Here is a 17,654-nt window from a genome sequence, read left to right as displayed (position 1 = left end):
CACATACGTTGGATATCTTGTGTCCATATGCCACGTGATGTACTGAAATATTACGTGTTATTGCTTACGCTTGTTGGCTGTTGCCACTCAATTCCTTTAATATGTAATGTCCGCCAAATGCATGATTGCCAAACTACCTCCTCCTTGGCTTCTCCTGTTTCATTCAAATTCATTTTAGGGGAGCGTGGACCTCGCTCAATTACAGAACCCCTTCCCTCCACAGGTAATTACGTCAAGAGAACCAGAGTTTAATGTCTTTGAGCCGATTTATTTTGCAGATTGAATGGCCTGCGTTTCATCAAGATTCTTTTCGTCGAAAACAAGTTATTCAACTGTGCTTTAAGCTTTATGGATTCAAATTGAAACTAACTTATTTATCAAGGAACGGAAAGTTGCAAATGTCAATTAGATTTAGATTTTAAGCCTCTTCATTTGCAAGCCAATCATATAGAGAGCAAGTATAAAACAATCATATAGGAGGGCAAGCCTATTGAAACGACATTTTTCCGATGCCCGCGATCCTCAATCACGACCTGTGCTGCAGAATGGTGGTGGGAACTTTTTTTGCAAAACTGGTAGCCAAAGGTTCCCGGTTTCTGCAAGTTGGTTCAGAGTCTCTGATGATGACGACCCGGCAAAAAGCTTTCCAATCCGCAGTCTAGCTAGTCCCGAATACGTTCACCCACGGACCACCAGGGCGTTGGTGATAGCCTCGAAGGGAAGGGATGTTATTCATCCACTTGGATAGGGACTGCGGCCGGTCGCTGTCCCGGAGTCATTCCGTGACCCTTCACCCCACTGACGAGCCCAGGAGAGCAGCAATTTTAACGATTCCTCTACATCCAGCCTTCCTTTTCTTTTTGTCAGTCTGACGTAAAAAGATAAAATCAACCGAGCTTTCAAAGGGAAGCTGATGCCGACTAATGTTATAAAATATTTATTCAAAGCCCAAACTCTTTTTCTTACTTTTAATCTTCTGCAGACTAACTGACTTTGATATGTATATATGCAATTTAGATATCCAAAAAAGGAGCAGCTAATTGCGTGGTTGGCCGGCGTCTCCCTTCCCGCTAATCAACAACCCCTCCAATAATTTGCCTGTGAGCGATGGCGCTCCCGTATGCTCAATTTATAAGGTGTTAGACTTGGTGAAAGGGGGGATTTTTGGTTGGTGGAGAACAACAATTCAGCGTCAGAGGCCCACGTCTCAATTTGAAGATATTATCTGGTCTCTGCATGTCGACTAACATCAGCTTGTCCACTTCCAAAATAAAAATGTGTAGTCAATTAAAAATGATAACTGGTTACTCAAATTTGCCCGCAACGTCTACTTGCTACTGCCACGAGCCTCAATCGGTCGATCAGATTATAAATCAGAGGAGGATTGTGGCGCCACTCGAAAAACGATGCATTTTGTATTGCTCAAACCCATTAAACTAAAGATCGCCGCACTCCGTCTCCTCCTTGTTTTTTCTCTTGGACATTAAATGTTTAATTGTCATTAAATTTTGGAGAGAATATTGTACTGTGACTGACGAGGTGTCGTTCAGAAAAGCAGGATCGGCAATGCCGGCAGCAGTGGCAAGCGGCCAACAGATTAGCCACCATTAGTCTCTTTTGGTACAACTCTTAAAACTAAAATTACGGAGAGATGAGGAGGATGTACAAGGCTAAGGCAATTATACGAGAAATTCAGTACAGTATTTGAACCGAAGATAACAGAAAGATGGAAAGTAAGAGTCTCAACTCTCGACCCACCGCCCTTGAATATTAATGTTGCCAAATAAAATTGTAGGCACAGGAAACAGTCGATGTTTAGACAATGCGTGCATGGGTTCAACATCAGTTGGCTAGCAGTAAAGATGCTCAAGCAAAAGGATTATCGATTGTATGTAGGTGCCCATCTAGTTTTCACCTGTACCTGCAGTGATCCTCGTTTGGATCCTGATTTATATGATCTTGTAACTCTACAATTCTGTCTTACATATAAAATGTCTAATTGTTTTATTTTGACAGGAATTGTAAGTCATAGAACATCTAATTTTATTCGCAACTAGAAATTGTTTTCCTCTCTGTAATCTCCTTTCATAGCAGAGATTTCTTTTAAATTGGGTGGGTCAGTTACTTAAGGTATTAGAGAAGAGAAATTCCTACCTTTTACTAATTTCCGCCGATACTAATGCTGATGCTAGTCACAGTCGATTAGTTAACTTTGGAAGCATGAATTGTGAACTTGAAGTTGAGTTCATCATTTTCAACGGAGCACCCATGACATGCCCATGAGCTCCACGTGAAGCCACAGTGAGCTAGCTTCGAACGGAACTGCGCATCAATTAGTGAGCGACCGAGCCCGGATCTACTTTAGTCGGCCAAATCCGGTATTGTACTTTGTTTCCAAATTAACTCATGGGGTTGGAGGTTGTTGTGAACGTAGTAGGTCTTTAAGAAGAAAAGTTGGATGTTAATTTATGAATAAACGGATGATTAGGAGGAGAGGAAGGGGATGGACTGGTGGGGCTGAAAGAGAAGGCCTCGTATCGTATCGAGTCAATGCTTACAATAATGGTGGATTTCTTTATAAGATCTGCTACCTGGTGCTAAGCTGGCATAGCACCAGTAGGCATGGTCGCAACACCTATGTAATGTGTTGAAAAGGTGGAAAACGGGGCCTACTAGTTAAAGCTGAGCTGAGGTGGTCCTACAGTATGAATTTATCTCCAAAGTGGACTACATTCATAAGACACTCATATCTTGTTTCTAATGCCATACAACCCTCGTTTATAAGACACTCATATCTTGTTTCTAATGCCAAACAACCCCCGTAGGTTACATTGGGTTGGCAAGCTAAGTGATCATGGACAAAGTGAGAGCGCATTTTGTTTCCGTCTCCAGTCTGAACCCGAATCCAAAAAATGAATGCACTTCCTGGGTCACAGGAGAAGGGAAAGGAAAAGGGAAGGTGTGCTTGTGCAAGTGGAGAGAGCAATGAACGCCCTAAACTCCCATCGTATTGTATTGTACGGCTCAGATTCTCTGGCTTCAGTAGTATTGATGAGGGGCCCTACCTGCACTCTCGATAGTATTAGTGGCCCTTTTGATTTGGTGGTTCCCGCAGGCAAGGGCAGACGATATAAATTATAATACCATTGCCCACCGGAAATACAATTGCCCACCGGAAAAGCTATATTTCTTTTAGGTAGCAAACTGACGATTCTTGCTTTTAGAAGAAACTCCTAAATCGTATTGCCATCGCGAGTTTCGTAATAATAACCTACTCCAATTTGGGCACGGCGTCTCTTTTACATCATTTTCGTTTGCGCCTAGAAGCATCTTGTCCAAACTAATTAAACTACTTACTTTTAGTAATGATCCAAGATTTCTATTTTCTCCGTTTTTTCGACCTTTCTACATTCAGCAGTCCAGTCTAGTATACAGTACGCGTCACAATATCCTCCGGCTCTGTCTCTTGAACCATCATGCGTCCTCCCTTGCACAAATTTGCATGTGTGGCAGGCCTTTAAAATTCGACAATTCTGTCCTATGTTTGCGTAAAAAGAAGCAAGAGAAAAGATGCTCTTCTCTGCCGGTACCACTCCCCACTTGCTCGCAATTACTGTTACGGACTGAAAATTTTGTCGGCACGGCAGCCCCACTTTCTTTCCTGCTCACAAAAAAGAGGTCCACCTCCGGTTGTTGAAATTTCAATTCAACTCTCACCTGTCCCATCCTCCCCAGAAATTAAATTAGTGGCGGAAAGAGGAGGGACAGCACCCCCAACGAAGAAGGAACACAGCTTAATTCTGCGGTCAACCAAATCGAGGCCATTCTCTCCAGCGCTAGCTAGCTTAGCTGCAACCTGTCCTGAACCACCGTCCCTCCCTCCCTCTTCTGCTCCACCCACCCAACCGCCATCGCTTCCGCCCACCGATTATTTTACATTCTTCTTCTTTTTTGTGAATGTCGGCATCGGCCCAATTAATGTAATGGTGTTTCCTTGGTTCGATATGCGCTGCCGAGACAATTCTTTAGGATGACAATTCTCAAAAGTAGTTGGCGTATCAGTCATGGACTGATAATGGGATGATACTGGCGCTTCATGGGCCGCCACCACCACCCCACTTCTTCCGTGGATATTATGCACGCATGTACATGCGCATTGTTATTAGCCAAGGAGTGAGAGTGCCGCATCAAATCCCTCCAAGAATATTATTAACCAATCAACGAAAACCTATGTACAGAAAAGGGAAGGAAAAACCAATTGCTGAACCACTAAATGCATGGAGGGACACCACGTTAAAGATGACAGCAACGGCAACAAACACAATAGTGAGAGTTTCGCAGCAAAATTTGTGGAATGTGGAGCCTCACCCCATCCATCCATGACGTTGGCTTTAAGCCAGTGTCACCAGTTCTTGTTATTTGACACCAGATCCACTAGGAAACGGGAGCTCACACTCACCGCAATGCAGCATCCACCCTGCAAAACCTTGGACGCCACCAGGATCCTTCCTTGATTCACGTTCAAGCCCGGCCAACTTCGAGGTAGATATCAGTTGGTAATCATGCTCTCATTTCTTCTAGGTCCTCAGAATTGTGCATCAGAAGAGCTTCAAAAGAGGAAGCACACTCCCACCAAACCTGCTTTTCTCTCCGCCATGATAACACCTGTTTCTCCACTTCCAAACACAGCGAATGACCCACCCTCGCTTGAAGCTGTAGCTCTAGCAATGTTTAACCTCATCGACCACACGGCGCCCACAGCCACCCTTCTTGCCAAACTTGTTGGCTACCAATTTCCACACACAGCTCGCTAGCCGACATTCAAACAGTAGGTGCTGATTCGATTCGTCTGCCAGACAACACACTGGGCGTCCATTGGTGAGAAATAGACCCTTTTTTGCTGCCTATCAAGAGTAGGAAGCGTCACATTTGCAGCAATATAAGCGAACCATCTGCATCTTGGATTAGCATCTTTGTTCCAAACCAATCTTCCTTCGGGTGGGTAGGTCTAATAGCTTCCCACATATCTCTCAATGGGTAGGCCTAATAGCTTCCCACCCATTTTTCTTAAACCCCATATATATGCTAGCTTTGGTGTGTATTCTCGCTTCTTAAACCCCATATATATGCTAGCTTGGTGAGATATAAATGTATCAGACTGCTGTACAACTTGTGTGAGATCATCTAGCAAGCTCCGTTACTGTGTTATGTCTTTTTATTAAGCGTTGTTGTCCAACCTGATGTAAGATAAATAGTGGTGCACGATTTTTCGTTCCAAATTATGGTTAATGGCTAAAATATCTTTGGTTTACACTAAAAAAAAACTTTTTGTAAAGACAAAATTGAAAATGAAAAAAAGTAAAAAGACTATGAAAGGCATTTATTTTTAATCAATTACCAAAATGTTCTTCCTTCTCTTCTTTTACTATGCACGGTGAGCCCACAACACATAACTTTCTCTCTTAAGATGCACCTCGTCAAGCTTCATGACCTTTCTTTCTTTTACAAGAAATGCAAGTTTCAAGCTAGCTTATCATATATCATCAATTTAGCATTCAAAAGTAGCCTCTATCAAAACAACCTTGTCGCCAGGTGTGTGTGTATATATATATATATATATATATATTAAAATGTGACCCTGACTGTATATAGTCACCCAACCCACTTGAAAAGAAGTGTAAAGTAATACTATATGATCAAAATGGTCATCACTTTTTCCTCTCAAGTATGCATCATGAAGGATTGAACATCTAGTTGATAACTTGATTTGGATCTTCATTCAAAACCAAATAATATCTAAAAACATGTCAAATATCAACAAAAAATGTTCACAACAAAATACAACTGGATCCAAATGAACACTGGGCCGATCCACGCACAACTCGCTTCCACCTCAGGTCAATATCATGGGGGATGCTCATGTGTACCCTCAGCCACGGCAGTTGAAGGAAAAGAAAAAGAGAGACTTCAGCACTTGGGTCGGTGCTTCGGCTGACTGTTCCAATATAATATGTGCTTAGCAATTTACCCTCATCCACTCTTTCAAGCGCTTTGCTTTACGAAGCATGGGCAGCACAAGATGCACGGAAAACATTATGCTTTTCCAACTCGGAGTCCGGCGACGCACCTGATGCAATCCTCAGTACTCTCATCCTTTAAAAGGTGGTCCGGCTTCATCCGTTTATTAAATTCGCAGATATCCTTTCTTTTTCTTTTTTTCCTTTATGCGAGTGTCTGCTGCCAATGGAGGCCACTTACACTAAATGCGAGCTACTGGTGGGTGGGAGTGGAATCTCTTCGTCCCCACCCCCAAAACAGTCACGTCACAGCACTGCTTGTCCGTAGACAAGAAATAAAGAATAGCTGGATGTATCATCATCGTCTACTACTGTCTGTCGAATCATACACATTGACATACGTACTGCAACGCAATATTCAAACACCAACAACACCCCATGAATTTATTAATTTAATTGAAACGGTGTGACGCGTACGAGCTTTGGGCAAATGTACGCCTAGTGAAACGACGTGTTTCTTCCGGATGGTTCAAAATTCCATCTTCCATCATGCATACCCTCACAAGGTTTGGAGCCCCATGCACGTATCTAGGCTATTCAAAAATCTTTGGGCGTGTGTGCACTGGACAGCCCCTTTACTGAAGAGTTTTAGTGCATCTCTAGGACTGGGCGCCCTGCCCTGTGGCATTGATTTCCACAAAATTTTATATTTATTTTCGGAATACTGAGATTCCAGCCTTTTGGGTGCCTGACAAACCTTCAGAATCGTAAAGAATCAGACCTCTGATCTTTCCATGGCCTTTCCTGCTTTTCTCTTTTAATGTTCCAGGGCAACTTGCATCTAAAAGACTAAAAGTGTGGCCTCTAAGTTGTGAGGAGCTTACCCACAGGCCACAAGTCTGTGGTGGCTGCTGGTATGGGAAACCAGGCTGGTATTTCTCCCCCTTTTTCTTCCTACAAATCATGTGACATGTTCTAGCTTGCTTCCAGATATTACTTGCATTTACGACGCTACCCACAAGGGGGGTAGGATATATGGGATTGGAAGGTCTTCTAGCTATCGCTTTAAAGCTAGGCGGGGCCATCCAGGCTCCAAACAATTGCTTTTATATTAGCCATTTGTTGCATGTCTTGTTGAGAGAGTTCCAAAACGGTGGGTGACGAGTTTTGGATGGGGAAGCTGGGCTTAAGGAGAACCTTACCATATTATCACGTTGGAAAATGTGCGTTGAAGGGTCTAAAAGTTGTGACCCTTCGTTCTTGCACGTCTTCTCATACATCTTTCCACTTCACACCCATTCAAAGTGACCATTCATTTTCTTGTATAGCGTATGATCATAGCAGTTTATGGTTGTTGGAAATTTTTTTGAGGTTTGGTTCCTTCTCAACTTCCGCATTCAGCGCATGTGAACCATTGGTTGAGAAGATTCACCGGCTTTTTATTATTCTCATTCTACATCATGACAAGAAAGGAGCAGATAAAGTACCCTCTCTAATAATTTCTATGCATGCACTTGTGCGTCGAGTCTAGTTTTACTGCAACATATGACTCTTGACCTTCAACTTGAAGTTGGAAGCCTCAAACTCAGCTCCTGACGCAGCTAGATGGAGTTGCGTGTATGGGGCGATGATTGTCATGGTATTGATGGCAATGTCAAAATAACAATGCAGAGCGCAGGTATCGTCTTGGTCAATGGGCAGATAACTCTCCTTGAAGAAGGAGCCAAATTCATATCATCTCTAACAAATGGAGTTGGAAACGTAGGTTAAAGGGCATTATAGAAGGACGACGCTATGTGTGGCCCTCAATTTCTCTCATTTTCAACCGCATGGTTATTTCTAAAGATCTACCCTCCCTGAAAGCTGTTAGTGCTGTTTCTGCTGCTTGTTTGTTGGCCATCCTGACTGCCACGTCCTGGGTGTTAATGGTTGCATCCCACTCTTTTCTTGTAAATATCGCATTTTTTTGTTAATATAAGGAGGGGACCCTAACTCCCAGCAGCTCTTCTTTGGAAGTGACATGTTAATTTCTTTCCTTAATGAACATGTCGATGCAAATGTTATAGCCCGTTTTTAAGACACCTTCAGATCCTCATGGCTCTGGGTTAAGCCATTCGAGAAGATGGGCAGGAGGAGTTGCACACTTGGAAACGATTGCGGTGATCAAACATTTTTCGATCCAATATTGACAATTTGAGATCGTCAAAGGACTGATGAAATTACGTCTCCAAATACATGCCGTGCAACTATTTTGCCGCTCTAAGAAATTTCAAAGCTTAGTAGTGCGTCTGAAAATTTTCCTACAGGCTACAGAGAAGTTTGGGATGCAATTAATTCATCCGAGTACTGGAGGTCAAGCAGAACCAAAATTCAAAGGCCGGCTTATGACTTTGTCGTCCACTGCGAAACAAATTTTGGGGAGACAGAATAATTTTGAAACCAGTTTTGGAGCGAAACTGGCGACAGATTCATGTTTCTGATTGGACATGACATTTGACCTTCACACTCGAAAGTCTGGGAATGGATAGGAAATTGGAATCAAATATCTAACCAATCACTTTGAAAATATTTTATATGAAAAAAAAAATACTTGTCTAATAATAAAAGAATTTTGATTTAAGAAATAACATCTGCAAATGTACATAAGTATCCGATCAAAGTAGGATTAGATTTAGTTTTTAAAAAAATAGTTTATATCTAATGCTCTCCTATTTTTTAAATCAGTCACATTTGGTTAAAAAATTGTATTTGAATTAGGATATGATGTAAAAGTCAGATTGAGAGATTGTGAAATTGGATATGACTCTTCTTTGTTTGTATTTGTATCTGAATTCAAATATGCATATGTGAATATCCCAAAAGTGGATGTGGTTAAAAGTTGGTCCGATTCAAATCCAAAGCGTTAGCATCCCAGCCACCAATTGGCCAATTTGTTATTAGTTGGAAATAATAACAATTAGAAAACTACAACGAAGTCATGAGGCACACCAAATGTTTAATTAGTGACGTTGGATGTATTCATGCGTAAGTTTTTATTATCGGGTATATTGGGCAAAACTGGTGATATACACACACACTCCTATGCATGTGCAAGAGTGTGTAACAATCAAAGGTTTTGAAAAGGATAAAAAGGAAGATTGTAAAAAGACTAAAAATATACTTCATTATCAAAAAGAAATTCTAAATCCAACTCTCTCCTTTTGTTGGAGGAATGCGTGTGCACAGGGCGAGGGCAACAAATAGTCTTTCGTGTGTTTGATTTCCTGCAAATAATAGACAAAAAGATGAGAATAGAAGGAAAGACCCCGCACATTTATGCTGGGTGCCGAGTCTCTCCTTGAAATGCTAAAAACAGGAGACGCCGCACCCGCCATGGAATGGAAGTAGACGGTATTATTTCCGAATTGCTTAGGGCAGTTAAGAGGGGATGATCTAATAATACTCAACTCAACAGGGAATCTCGCTTGTTTCGTTGGCCGGTTAATTTAGTTGCGGTCGACGAAAGAAAGGGTCACACCACACGCCCTCATCCTAATTGAGAAGGGCCAACTCACTCACGCGCCGGCGCTGCTGAGATTCACGGCACCGGCCGATTATAATTATAAATTTGAGGAGGATCTTGGTGCCCCCACGAAAAAGATACATTTTTGACAAACGGATTTCAATTAAATTATAATGTAAGGAAAAGGCACGCCTAACAGTCAGTCATGGGAACAACCCCGTATATTTCTTTTTCCTTTCAGTAAAACGCATGCATTTCAGGTGGTTAATTGAATGTAACATATTCAAAGTACACCCAGTTTCCGGTATCGCTTTAAATGCTGAGGATGCTTGCACAAGATTTGAAAGAAAGAAATAACCTCCTTTTTCGTCAAATTAGACTTTGATTTTTTATTTTATCATTGAAGGTTCTTCTCCCAAGGACTACGGTGTGAGTAGGCGTGCAATTTAGGTGCGGTACAGCAGTTTCTCTTTCTTTGCTCTTGAAGCCAACTTCTGTACTTAGTTTATTTAGTAATAATTAATACGTTAGAGTGCGTACTGTGTTTCTAAAGCTGGTACATACGTTTCGTGTAGCTTTTCGTTCTTAGTTTTTAAAGCAACATTCCTAAATATACTCTATTTCTCGTGACCAAAACATGATACATTTTGTTTACAAAAAAGTATGCGTTAAAAATATGTATTTTTAAAGCAGAATGCCCTTCTAGTCAAATTTCTTTGCAGACTGACGCTACCATCATTTTTTTGCTTTGTGTTCCTTTTTTTTTCGTGAAAGTGAAGATGTCAATGACACTTGGATCAAAGCTGGGGGGAGTTACCAAGGAATTTTCCGGAAGATGTCAATGGTTGAAACATTGGATGGAACAAACCTGAACTGCCATTTCGCACTGGTCTGTTGCGGAAAGTTTTATAAAGTTGCCCAAAAATAAAAAAAAATCTTAGCCCTTTGAGGGGAGTCGTCGTTCATATATAAATATATATATATGGTAAAAAATTAGTACATTTTGTAAGTGATGACAATCAAACTCACTAAAAATAATTGTTAAATTATTTTTAATCTAACCTTATGATCTTAAGGATGATTTGATGAAGAAGATGTATTAGGTTAGTCTTTTTTATATTAATAATATTTAGTTGTTAATAAACATATGAACAGTTCTCATAACAAGAAAGTATGATAGTAGAAAAATCAATTTTTTTTTTTGCAAAAGCAACTTGAACTAAAACATAATTTATGTTGAATTTTTTTTTTTATGAACGCATCCTAGCATTTTGTTTCAAATAATTTTCAACACAAGTTTAACTAGTCTGGTTTTTGTCTAAAGCGGTCTAAGAAAAAATATGTTTTAAAAGAAAACTATATGGAAGTGGGCGCGTGGTTGGACGGCCGTGGGCGGTTAAGTTAAATTTCGCGGAGATTTCAACAGTGGGAAGACAAACATAACGGTAGCCTGCGAGGCGTCGTCGTCTCTCCGAGTTAAGTAAAAAGTCGGAGACGCGCTTCATGTCGTCACCCAGCAGTTCCCCCCTCTTCAAGTTTAAGCGAAGCTCCCCAGATTGCTTGCGCCCTCCAACCACCGGAAACTCAACGCCGGAAAGGAGGTCTGTGATGCTGAACCTGACATCGCCCACGAGAGTGGAAGAGGAAGGGCCACCGGCAACCGCCTAGTGGGGGAAACCATAATGTCCCCATGTTCGTAACGCTTAGTTAATAACATGGTAACAGCGTCATCATGGTTCGCGTTAATGGTTAAAATTTAAGAAGGCAGGAATAAAGGCGATAGTTAATGGATGAAGAACCGCGGTTTAGCGTGCCATTGTGAGGTCGCAGCCGATGCTCTCATCCATGTCGGCCATGACGTGTTTTGGAGACAGGGACATTATTATCAGCTAATTGAAGGGTCAATTCGCGTCTCGTCCTTCCCACCACTCGTAATATTTTCCTGCAAAACGATGGGCAAGAATTTAGCCATGCGTTGCCTGAAAAGGTTATAGGAAAGCGTCATTGTCCACGCCTCAAACAGTAGGATAAGTGCGTGTGTAGACATGTATGTATACATATGAACAAGTGAATTAAGCGCTTCCTTCCCTTTTACACACAATCTATCCCCTCCAGCACCTTAAATTGCGCGGTTGACAATGGAATTTGTAATGTCTCTAACCAACCTCTTTTCTTTTCAGATCATTAGATGAAGGATGAGGTTTGCAGACGGCCGTTCCTTAATTATCAGGGGCCGCTCACTGTTTCTAGAAATCTTTCCCTTTCACTTTTCACATGCAGGGGGCATGCAATTAAACCGCACCTGGGTTACGACACTACTTTGATCTTGGCTGCAGCTTCAACTCTGCGGGCGCCCTCCCTTTTGTTTCCCTTTCGAGAAACGATGGGGCCATCTGCTTGGTCATCGGAAGGCGGTGAGGCCAAGGGTTTTCTACTGGAAATGCAAAAGAAGGAATATTAATGAATGAAATGGCATTGGTTTAAGTCAAATTCATTGCACTCCATCTTCTCGTGACGAAAAATAGTTGATTTTACCTTTGAAGGTTCTTTTCCCAACACGTAAAATAAATTCGTTTGAGAATGATCTACATTTTCTTAAGTTCTCCCAAGTTCATTCGTTCTCCTGTTAACTCTTTTTAGAAACATACCCATATATACTTGTGCAAAACAAACGGAGGCAGGACATGAAAGGCAGGCAACAAGTAACTGAGGGATGGCATGAAACACTCCTAATGACCACTGACCACACATATTCGTTTATTTCTTGAAAATTTCCGCATTTGCAAACTCAAATATCCTTATATCTTTAAAGGAAGCTTAATTAATAAGAAAACTATTGTTTTTTGAAACGCACGTACCGTATACTCCTTTCAAGAAATATTAAAAAAAAAAGCTTTTAGATTCAACAATTAAATGCTCGACATAACCCAATCTACCTTCCAGAAGAAGAATAGAATATGGTGTTCTTTGGGACATGTAACCTAAAAACATGCATTTTGGCAGCACAAACTTCTTCGAGGAAAACATAATTTGGTTATCTCGTGGAGTTGCAAAAGTTTCGACATCGATGGATCTGACAGAGCACCTTGTTGATAATCTTTCCATATTAAAATATTGCTATTAATTGCAGAATCTGATGAAACCTTTTTCGTAGATGAAGGTTGGATTAATTTGGAGCGAGTTGATTAATTCGTCGTCAGAGCTGGAAGGAACCAAAATATTTGGCATTTTAAATACACCCCTTGAAGTTGGAAAAATGAAATAATAATCGGAATGGCGTGACGGCAGTGGCATGCATTACTTTGCAATGTCAAACAGGGGCAGTGGGACGTAACTATCTGTTTTCTTTTGTGAGATGGAGCACCACCAGTTTCGGAAGGTCACCAAGGGCATGTCTGTGACGGTTCATATGAATTAATCCCGTGAACACGAGTGGGTTCAATCAAACGCCATCCGATTGAGATCATCAGTGTTGAGATTAACTACTTGAACCCGGGCTGGGGTTAATGTCCAAGCCAAATCAATAGCTGACGTTCTTGAAACAAGATGTTGAAGATAGCAAGTTCGAAGAGAGGAAGGAGGGTAAAGAGACATGGTGTAGTGGGTTCAACAGTGTGCTTGGCGTGGTTTTTGCTCTCTGCGTCATCCCCTTTTATCTTCGAATCTCTAAAGCTCCCCCCCTCATTAATTGCGCCAAAGCAGCCTTTTTTTATAAGGACAGCTCGTGGGTTTCAGCGTCGAAGTCCAATCCACAAGCCAATAAAGTAATTTTCAACTTTTTACCTCTCAAAAAATCGGGACACGGATGTGCACACGAGGGGCGCGAAAAAAAAGAAAAAGAAAAAGTAATCCGTGTGATACACCGTAACTCTTCCTTCTTTCTTTGAACAGGCGCATCCTAGGTAGGACATCGATATTTGCTGCCTCCTCCAGTCGCTGGTTGCCCTACAAATTCTCCTTCACTCTTACTTCCTAATTACAACTTGCTACTTCCGACCTTTTTACACCTCCTTCCACCCTCCGAGCCCTTCTTTTCGACCGACCCCTAGAAGAAGAAGAAGAAGAAGAAGATCTCAGAAATGGTACTCTCTCTCTCTTTCATGCCAGTCTCAAATATGAGCTTCAACCTCCTCACACACCCGCTATGTGCTTTTGTTAGTCTCAGGGCTTTTCCATCTCCATTTTGAAAGGACAAAATTAGCCGTCCGTTGGTACCCTCTTTGGTGGTTACTGCTTGTTTTTTCAATTTCCTTCTTTTTTCACCCTTTCTGTTTGTTTCAATATAATTTTTAACTTTGGCAAATCATATTTATATATCTCCTTCTAACTGATCAAGGGTTCCAAGTTTGGTACGTTTATCCACAAATATTGATTACCAAGTTAGGGGGAGCAGCAAAACTCTACCTAAGCAGCATTAACTAAAAAAATTATCCTCATGTATCAGCATGAAAATAAGTATTTTTTTTTTTATTAGTAGTCTGTATGGGTAATTACCCACACATTTGAGGCCTCCCGTCCTGCTTTCCCTAAAACCATAAAAAGCTTTCACCTTTCTTAGGTAATTAAGGAGTAGCGGTAGCAAGGTCAATTGTAAAACAAAAGCATGTGCCGTAAAGACCGTAATCCGGGTGCTTCCTCACTTTTATGTATTAGAGCGAGCACATAGGACAAGGATGGGGAGGAAGGCCTGCTCGTGATATTTTCCTTTTTATCTGCCTGGAATTGGATGAGGCCTACATAGTAGCGTGTTGTTTTGATTTTCAACCCGTAGCAGAGTTCAGTGTGGCGTCAATTGCGGCTTCTTCATGAAGGACGCGCTTGAGTATCACTAGGGAACCTGCCGATGCAGAAACGCGAAAACCTTTTGCAAAACTGTTAGCCCGGTTTTCTGCAAGTTGGTTCAGAGTTTCTGATATCGATGACGACGACCAGGCATAACCTTGCTAATCCTCAGCTTGGCGACAGTTCACCGGCAATCCAAGACGATGGCGACAGCTGGACGGGATGACATTATTCATCCAGTACTGCTACTGGGATGGGACTGCAGCCAGTCGCTTTCCATGAGTAATTCCGCGAAGCTGTGACCCTTCAACCCTCCGAGAAGCCCCGGAGAGCAGCAATTTGAGAGAGACTGATTGTATTCGACCTTCCTTCCTTCTTTCCTTTTTATGGATCTGACGTAAAAGATGAAATCAACCGGCCTTTTGAGTGGCGGCAAGTGATGATGACACCAACGAACACAACGATATTTCATTTCACACAGAGAAAAAGGATAGGGGACATAATTTTAACGTGGTTCTGAAAGAATTCCTGTCACCACAGTGCCAATCATCAAATACTGAATTGTTGATTTTCATCATTCTTGACCGATTTTATATACATATCACTTTGATTGCAACTGTTTGAATTAGGCACCTTTACTTAAGCGTTATCCATTCGTGCCAAGCTGTTGGGTTCTTGTTCTTTCCTTTATTTGCTGAGCTAGACTTGATGTTCATAGTGCAAAAATCAAGCACCATTTATTCGTCCACCATAATTCAACGTTACCTGCTCCAGCTTGTTTTTAATTGTAATATGGTCTCCTCAAGTATCATTATCATTTCAAACCACCAACTCTTCGTTTCTTTAGGCCTTGACACTTCCTTTTCTTTTTCACATTGTTTAACTTCAGACTCGGCGCAGGACGGCTTTGCCTGAGAGAAGCCACGACGAAGTTGCCTTGGTTTTAGACTGGCATCCAGCTGATTGGGACCCACGAAATAAGGACGGCACTCGCTATTACATTATGTGAAATCTATACAACTTCAAAACACCAACATGAGCAGAAGAAGAGCTTCTCCTTCTCCTCAAGGCCGGAGGTGGTAGGATATTTGCCATGCAGGTAAACATCGTGCGGCATCCCATCAACTCCAACTGGCCAAAGAAATTGATGGAAAAGGACTAACTGACCACAACTTGAAATCACCATTGGCGGTGTTTTTCAGAAGCATTTCCTACGTGATGTGAAATTTGCCGTAATTCTTCTTTAACCGAAGGTCTTCATGTCTGACCATTAATCCCGCATCATGTGCTGGTGATGGTGATCTCGGTATGACTTCAGATCCTCGCCTTTAAAAGCATCCACATCCTCATTCTTTAACCACCCATTCTTTGAATCGGAAACACTCACTCACACTGTGAAAAAATTTTGATCTTCCTGTTTTTTCCTTTTCCCTGGCAAAACCGTTGTTGGTGCTTCCTGTATTTTTCTGACTTTGCCCATGTTTGGTTTCTTTCCATAATTTCGTAGGAAAATAGTTTCTTTTTTTTCTTTTTTGGATCAACAGTGCGGGGACCCACATTGAAGGAGGGAAATTTCCACTTTCGCTCTCGGCCAGTATCCGGTCGGTGGGGGCGTCTGCAAGATACCATTCTTCCAAGCCTCAAACATTTTATCTCTTTTTTTTTTTTTTTGGGTTTTCTCTTTAATCATGGAGAAGCTGAACTCGGTGAAGCCGCTTTCCCATCAGGCCAAAAAAATTAAGATGCAGAGCGCAGACATTTTTCAAATCTAAAAAGCCCTTAACGTGGTGAGGAGAGTTCTTTTTTGAGATACCCGTTCTGCCATTGTCCTACCATGCTCAGAAATCCTTGACTTGATATTGCAACTGTCGACCGCTGGATCGCGGGAATGTAAGGTCACAAATGAGATCCACAGGTCGAAAGCTCAGTTCTCCTAGGTTCAATGTAAGGTTGGCAATCCAAAGTGGGGTTCAGATGTCGGCCAGCTGAATGTCAATGAACCTAGTCCTTTTGAAGAACAGATACCACTCGTAATCTGAAAAGATTCAGCAAATAAAATGTTTCCATCGGTTTTTTTTTTTTTTTTTTTTTTTTTTTCTTTTACCTGGTCAAGGTGTTCCTTGAACTCAAAACCTGTCGGTGTGGAAAAGGTTGAGTTCAAAATATGTGTGGTTTAAACAAAGCCGGGTTACCAATTTTGACATGGCTAAGGTGCGACCGGTGGATGCAAATCGGGAAGCCGAAAAGAATCCACACGGTTTCCCAACAAAGAATCTTTGCCGTCCGCGGATAAGGGAGAGGGAGAGAGATGAAGACGCCCTTGGAAGAAAAGACTCGATGAGTCGGCAGAAGATAGAAAGAAAGAGAGAGATGCTTTCTTCTGATGATATGACTCGTGACATCAAGATTCTTGTCAGTGTGCAGTGAGAGATGGGAGGGGATTTTGCGCAAACAAATTTCTCCTGAGATGGTAAATGTGTATCGAATGTCCCTCGCACTCCTATACCATCCAACCCGGCTGTGTCGTCGGGAAGATATATTTTCTGCCCTCGGCCCCACTCTAGCTCACACTTTGGTGGCACATCATTGCCGATCCAAAAGTAAAAGTGGATGGAGACTCTGCCTTCCTCACTAAGCCCCCTCCCCCTCCATTTCAAAATGCAGCCCCCACCCATCTTCTTCTAGTGCGGTGCAGTGCAGTCCCTTCTTCAACAGTGCTCGACAGGACGTTTGAATTGGTTCTCCCATCCTTTTTGCGATTTATGCAAAACGCGGGAAGCTTGAGACGCCGCATCAAACATCACTTCCTGCTCACGACTTCCTACTCCAAACAAACCGCAAGGATGTTTAATTGGAAAGACCAGGTTTGAGCGAAAGTCCTAAGCTGTAAGGGTTTGGAACTCGTACACAGAGACCGAGACGTTGGCCTAGTCGTTTTAAGGATGGTATACGTGACCGATTTGGACTGAAGAATAAATTTGTGTTCGTCCAAAAGAGGATGGACGTGAAAAGCAGTAAAAGACAAAGGATGATATTGAAAATGTCCATATATATTATATAAAGTCTATCTTATCTTCCAACAAAGGCAGATGGGTAACATATTTTTACCTCTTTTGGTTAGAGGCATTGAGAGAGGGGCCATCGTTTAGGGCAATAATATGGGTAACCGTGACCCTCTTTTTATAGCTTTCTTAAGTTAACGGGTAAGTTGAGTTACTTTCTGATTCCAAAGATAAATAGATGAACTTAACAAATGGCAAATGACAAAGAGAATGTTTTAAAAAAAATGTCTTTAAAAATTGGAACGCTATTGAAAAACTCTTCTACTTTGAATTTTTGCAATAAAGTACTGC

General features: G+C 41.7%; 1 long non-coding RNA gene across 1 annotated transcript; it reads left to right on the top strand.

Moving 5' to 3' along the window:
• Window positions 1-13,459: 13,459 nt before the first annotated feature.
• LOC126409216 (uncharacterized) lies at window positions 13,460-16,403 on the top strand. Its single transcript, XR_007572013.1, has 2 exons — window positions 13,460-13,601; window positions 15,191-16,403. It is a non-coding gene; the product is annotated as an uncharacterized LOC126409216 (long non-coding RNA).
• Window positions 16,404-17,654: the final 1,251 nt, after the last annotated feature.

The sequence above is a fragment of the Nymphaea colorata genome, chromosome 1 (assembly GCF_008831285.2).
Source record: "Nymphaea colorata isolate Beijing-Zhang1983 chromosome 1, ASM883128v2, whole genome shotgun sequence".
Lineage (NCBI taxonomy): Eukaryota > Viridiplantae > Streptophyta > Magnoliopsida > Nymphaeales > Nymphaeaceae > Nymphaea > Nymphaea colorata.
This window is presented reverse-complemented; position numbering and strand designations above follow the sequence as displayed.